The sequence below is a fragment of the Amblyomma americanum genome, chromosome 1 (assembly GCF_052857255.1).
Source record: "Amblyomma americanum isolate KBUSLIRL-KWMA chromosome 1, ASM5285725v1, whole genome shotgun sequence".
Classification (NCBI taxonomy): Eukaryota; Metazoa; Arthropoda; class Arachnida; order Ixodida; family Ixodidae; genus Amblyomma; species Amblyomma americanum.
This window is the reverse complement of record NC_135497.1, coordinates 100,123,026-100,129,855: the sequence shown is the minus strand read 5'-3', so window position 1 is coordinate 100,129,855 and position 6,830 is coordinate 100,123,026. Positions and strand designations below refer to the sequence as shown.

At 48.7% G+C, this 6,830-nt stretch overlaps 1 long non-coding RNA gene across 1 annotated transcript; it reads right to left on the bottom strand.

Moving 5' to 3' along the window:
* Positions 1-330: 330 nt before the first annotated feature.
* Positions 331-6,506, bottom strand: LOC144134431 (uncharacterized). Its single transcript, XR_013315136.1, has 3 exons — positions 6,238-6,506; positions 2,665-2,865; positions 331-1,662 (listed from the first exon to the last, which is right to left on the bottom strand). It is a non-coding gene; the product is annotated as an uncharacterized LOC144134431 (long non-coding RNA).
* Positions 6,507-6,830: the final 324 nt, after the last annotated feature.

The following is a 6,830-nucleotide window of genomic DNA, read 5'->3' as shown; positions in this document are numbered from 1 at the left end:
CGAACTCTGCTTCCTGCAGCACGGTGCCCGTTGGCTGCATACGGAGTGGGCCGAGATATGGCGGACACGCGGGCGACCGGGAACCACCGCCGAGGGGTCGCACTGTGCGTGACAAGATCTATAGATCTTTGGAGCCAGATAATATGTTCAATACCTCAATACTTTGAAATATAATGAGTAGCGATGCTGACTGCATTACCATACCGGAGTCTATGAAACCAGTAAGCAAAATAAGCAAACAGCGCATATGCTCACTGTAGGTTCCCTTTCATATGCAAGCAGCTTACTAAGCTTTATTGATCATATATTTTATTCAGCCACATTGTCGGATACGGCTTGGCTTAAGAAAATCGGGCTTAAATAATAAAAATACGTGATGAACGTAAAACAATAAAATATATAGCACAGGCAAAACAAATAAAGGACCAAAAGAACGAAATAAAGGACAAAAGCAAAATACATGCAGGATGGTCCAAGAAGAAGTTCGTGTGGAAGAATACTTCTGGAGATCATAGCATCACTCACAGTGACTTCTTAGAATGCTTATCTTGTCGAAACCACTGCTTATTCCCTTACAAATTTCGTACAGAGGCTGAATTCGGTGCCAAATATTGTTCATTAGTGCCCGATCTGATCAGAATGAATCAGAAACTCACATTGTCTGCAGCGATATCAGAGCGGGAAAGCATGTTTTTTTCAACATCTGCACCTGCAGTACCGAGTCTCGACAGAAGACGCAAGCAGATGATCCGAAACCATGACTGCTTCCCACCCCCTCGCGCGTGGGAGACAGCGCTTCCGACAGGGATGTCTCAGAAACTTCACCCGGAACCGCCTCGGATGATACTAACTTCCAATCCATGTTGTTCGAACCAAGCAAGTACGCTATCAAAATGTAGCATTAAGTTAAATTTACTACCAAATTCCAACTCTGCGAAATTCGAGTGCAAACAAGCTAGCGGTTTAGCCGAGAAAAGCTTTATAGCAGTCACAGTGATGCAACAGGTGCGTTTCTCATACCACAGACTTTTGCGGGCACAAACAATGACGCGTAAGGGCCGCTCACTCGCCCCTGTGCGTCTTCTCGTGCATCAGCAAGTGCTCCTTGCGGTAGAAGGCGCGCCCGCACCGCTCGCACAGGTACCGTCTTTCCCCAGTGTGCTTGCGGTAGTGCCTCGACAGAGCATCGGAGTGGGCAAACTTCCAAGCCGCAGTTCGCCCAGCCACACTCGTACGGCTTCTCGAAGTGCCTGCGCTTGGTGTGGCGTCTGCCGCAATCAGGGTACCAGCAGATGTGGACGGCACCCCCTTTCACACGCGTCGTCCACCGCTCTCCACCGGGCTCTCTTCCTTCAGGCAGAGCCAGAACTGCAGAACTGCACCGGGGCCTGTTTGCTGGTTGGCGGAGCCTATTGCGGTGCTGACAGACTGGCCTTCTGCTGACGAGCAAGAACGTGTCACCGTGTCCACGTGAGGAGGCGTCTCCTGTTTGATGTGATGCTGCTGCTGTTCCTGGAGGTCCTGACGCTCCTGATTCCCGCACTGGATGAGGTCATGCTCGGTCTTCAAAGGCAACAATTGTGTGGCCGGAACGTTGGGCTCGTACTGGCTGGCATCTACGATGCGGTCTAGGCCCTCAGCCGGCTGACGCTGCTCCGGGAACTGCAGGCAGTTTTTTTTTATTAGGATACTTTAATGCTTACCAGCGCGCCGAAAGAATTATGTAAAAATGGGAAAATTCCACTGCTCGTTATCTGGCCTATACTAAGAGGTGTACACTGTCATTCTTTGTGACCAAGGAAACACGTGCGGGGGTATTCTTTGCAAAATATGCTCCGGGGTGCTCCAAGCAGGATAGGTGCATCGTAGTAATTCCTAACAAGGCCGCGCCGAAGGTGTCTATTGGATTAACAAAGTACCCAAATTTCAAAAGAATTTGCTCCAAAATCGTCGGTCGTCGCCAAAGCCTTCTTTAGATCTATTGTTTTAGCGAGGAGTAAATTAGGTTGGCGATGTCGGAGCGCGTTACAGAACACCCCCTCCCGCCCCCTTGGTACATCAGTGTTTCGGACGTGTAAGCAAACTTGATTTAAAGTGATAATTGCTTCATGAAGTATTATGATGCACTTTACTGATGAAAAAGTCTGAAAAGCTCACCGATATTGCAAAAAAAATATTTTCCAAAAATCGGGGTCTCGAACAACTGCCCATCCGCGCTTGTAAAAACATAATATACAGAAGATAAAAGCACACCGAATGGTTTGTTTGGTGTTTTGGTATTAATAGGCATGCGATAACATATGCTACGCAGGCACACCGTTTTTCTTTTGCAGGCACTTCACGTCAGCGGAACACGTATCACGTTGCCCTATCAAGGGTCAAGAACAAGATTTTGCTATCCATCCTAAGGTTAGGCAATTCCAACAATATGCTCAAGCAGTATCTTACAATCAAATTGCCTAACAATTAAAACTGATGTCCGAGGAAGCTGGACCTGCATTTGCCACAGTACATTCAAGGCACTCCTGAAATCATGACAACCACATAACAAAGAGCAGACTATTTTAGGTGCTCGTAAATTGCGGCTTGCAATGAAGCTCTGGCTTTTCAATGAAGCCAGCCAAAGAGGGAAGCAGTCAAGCTGCGCTGAGCAAGAACACACACCTGTCAGCTGGTTTCCGGATTCCTCAGTTTGATGTAATGCTGCTGCTCTTACTGGAGGTCCTGGCGCTCACTATTCTCACAATGGATGAGGTCATGCTCGGTCTTCAAAGGCAACAGTTGTGTGGCCGGAACGTTGGGCTCGTTCTGGATGCCATCGACGATGGAGTCCAGGTCCTCAGCCGGCTGACGCTGGTCCTGGAACTGCAGGCAGTTTTTTTTTATTTGGACACTTTACTGCTATACCAGCGCGCCGATTGAATTATGTAAGAATGTGAAAATTCCACTGCTCGTTACCTGACCTCTCCTAAGAGGTGAACACTGTGTCATTATTTCTGACAAAGGAAACACGTGCGAGGATATTTTTTTGCAAAATATGATTCGGCGTGCTCTAAGCAGGATAGGCGCATCGAAGTAATTCCTAACAATGCCGCGCCGAAGGTGTCTATAACTGGCAAGTTAGTTGAAGAGGTCGGCTCCACAAATAACCTTGAACAGGCAGATTCAGGTCCAGTTACTGCATTTAGGACGCACCCATATTCTCCGCGCCCCTTGCAGCATTGTTTAACAGATTAGGGCCTCTTTGTAGGCACGTTTAACCACAACCTGGAGTCTATGGAGACTGTTCAGACCGCTGCGATGCAACTGGCGGGTTATAAGTAGTGTGCACTCAATGACTGATGTGCCTTAACTGTTGAATGCTACCGCCAGGGCAAACCTGGCAGCCCCACTGAAGGGACAACTCATGCAACCATTTAGGCTGCTGTGGCTTGGTGTTACGTGTGCACACTGAAAAAAGAACAGGGCGTAGCTTTCACGCGGGCGGGTGCTCGTAGCGACGACGTCCACCAAGTGAACAAAGAACAGGTGAAGTTTTGTGCCAGGGAGCAGCACTCAAAAAAGTTAATGCTATCCCTGTGATTAATGCACTAGGCGAGCTGGACGAACAAGGAATATTTAGGCTTGGAGGCCTTCATATCCGGAGCAACTTAACCAGCACGCAAAGCACAAGTTGCTGTGCATCAGTTCACAGAAACAAGCAACCCTATTGAACAGCCTATTCAATGAGTGTACCTGAGGAGCGGTCGTAATTACTGTGCATACCTGCACCTTGCTTATGAAGGAACCGAACGACTGCGAATGTATAATGTGCGGAGGGAAGCATGCTTGCCTCTATTTTCAGAAACACTGCTGTATTTTCAGTATCACAGGTCTGTTTCGCCGCAGTAGATGTCGATTAAACACGCGGTGAAAAATTGGCGTCGACGTTGGCCGACGTCCTCACCGTCGAAGCACAGTGCAGGGCTGTAGGAGGGAAGCACAGCACAGGCTAGAGAGGATCGGTGAAAGAATATTCAAATGCGCACGGCACACCATCGGCGCGGAAGAAAAAAAAGGGCGCCCGTCTGCTGGGTGATGTCAGTGCACGTTAAAGATCCCCAGATGGTCGAAATTATTCTGGAGTTCTCCACTGTGGCCTCCATGCCTCTCTTTCTTCTTCAACTCCCGCCTTCCTCCCTTCCCTCATTGCGTGGTTGAGGCGTACGCCGAGAGGTGGGACAGTTATTGCACCATTTTCTTTCCTCAAGAACCCCTTAAAAAAATATGCGGGCATCGAAGCAGTTCTTAAGATGTGTAAATGCGACAGCATCACTTCTAGCTGTTCCTGTCACTGAGTTATGTCGCTGAGTTTAGTGCGGCTGCGCTAGTTTTCAGAGGGCAATGTTGCTTTTTAGAGATGGCGATAACGCAACACGACAAACCGGACACATTGTGGTCTCTCAGCTGAATTTTATTTGCGGAGCTCACGATAAAGTAGTGTTTCACCCAGATTTTTTTATCAGGGATTTTTGAATGACAGCACTTTTCAGCAAGTACGACGAGACCACTTTGCCGAGCAATGACAGCATTTTTCCGAGCAGCACCATGGTGTTGACACTACATTTCTTCATCGGGTTCGCAGGCAAACTCGACTTCATGATCTGGTCGTCGTCCTACGGGTACCTGAAGCGCGTTGCATCTGGTGTGGCATGTTCTCGAACGCAAAGTCGATTGCGGTGCCTCGCGAAGTGGTGATTACACAGACATATGCCACAGCGAAGAGCCCAAGGCAGATTCCTACATGTACACGAACGCTGGTCTCGTACTTCGCGAGCAGTGAACTGCTACGTCCGAGCATTCTGCGGTCTCACCTGACGATATAGACGCGAGGGTTTCAACTTTGGAGGATGATGACTCCATACACCAACTTTACTCTGGGAAGGCTGAAGTGGTGACGAGGCCTTTCTCTTTTGTGCAATCTCTAGCTGCCTGTACATGAATACCACAGTTGAGCATTGTATTTCCTATACTGTATCTTGCAGAGGCCACATGCCACTGTTTACATGTACCCCATCAAGTCAGGTGGGACGATGCCTCTCGGCCAGTGCCTGGGGCGGAGGGGGTCAGCCGCTCCCATACTGAGTGTGGTCTGCTTTGTTATCTGACTGAGGGGGTATTGTATAGCCGCTCCAGGGAGGAGTACATGTTTCCCTTCATCCTAGAGGTCGACTTGCCCTTCTCGGAGGGGAGGCTTGCATTTAGAAGTACCACGAGTGTTTCCTTCTCTTGCCTGGGCGGTGGCGGTGACGTCTCGAGGAAAGGTGATGACGTCATTCGCGTACCGCGTTTCTGCCATGGGCTTCTGACGACAGCGGGGTTTTCGCACACTGAGCCAAGTAATGCGAGATAAAAATGTTTCTCAGGACAGGAAAGTGCATACCCTCTCTCACTTCTCCAGAAACATGTCTCGAGGGGAGGGACGGAGGAAGGAATGAAAGAAGAAAAGAGGTGCCGAAGCGGAGTGCTCCGGGTTACATGTTAAACCACCTTGGGATCTTTAATCTGCACTGAGACTGCACAGCACATGGGCGCCTTGCGTTTAACCTCCATCGAGACGCGACCGCCGCCACAGAACAGGGGAAGCGCCATGGAAGAAAACAGAAGCTAAAAACAAAAAAGGGTGGAGAACATGAAGATTGGTTTACACTTTACTCGTTCTATGGGCTGCTCATTTTGATTAACCATTAGGTGCCACGCCATTAGGGCAGCTTCAATGGTGGCAGCGCGGAAGCCTTCCTTTCGAATTTTGTTAATACAATATTGACTACACACGCTTGCTGAACTATATTGTACATCTTTGGTCGCTGTTTACGAAATCTTGAGGTAGAAAATAGTACATAGAATGACGCCGTCAGGCGAAAGCTAATTGGGGTGTGCCTGGATTGTTCTCCACGGAGAAAACATGAGTGTCAGCCGGGAATGCAAGCAGCGTACTCAAGAGGCGAGTGCTCATGTTACCATTCACATCAACATATATGGGTGGGGGCAGAACCGAACGCAAAAGAATTTCTTTGCACACTGTACCACCTAACAGAAAGCAGGCCCAATACATTCAACGTTAACACGTATCACAAACTAAACTCACCACAATCATTTGCTGTCCAAATTTTGAGACCTACAAAAAGAAAAGCCGCTTTGAAAGTAGGAAGCTCTCAAAAAAGTGGCCTGAAGTGGTTAGAAAGTTTCAGCGCTCACATCATGGGCGCCTACTCCTCCAGCCTCCCACGGCACCATCGGAGCAGTGACGGAAAAGAACTGCCGCGGTGAGCCCGCAGACTTTCCGGCGTGTGACGACAGGTCCGGCTCCAGGAATACGGTCCGTTTTTTCATCATCGGGAGTGTCACGGCATCCGCCAGGAACACTTTGTTGCGCCCGCTGCGTAAAAAATCATTAGCACTGGTCACTCACACTCTGCTTGGCCTGCAGGTGTAGAGTTTGCAATGTTCTCCATCGTGACACACTGAGTCTCATCTGCCGAAGTCTGCACACTTCTCTCTGGTGCCAAGCGGACAAGACAAGATCAAGAACTCGATTACTCTCCTCGATCTAACGCCCTGTACTGAAGACAGGAACAAGTTTTCATCACTGCCGCTGGGTTCTGTAAAGCCGAAAAGCAAAAGTGGTCATTAGCCAAAAGTGCACGTCTTAACTCATTCAAAATTTACCAAATTTAAGAACGCATATTCCTAATCCAGCAAATGTACAGTTTCCTGTCATCTTTCCAAAGCGGATAAGTGGAGAAAAATACGCACCAGTGCCCTTTGCAGTTATCGCAGCAAGTGCTTCG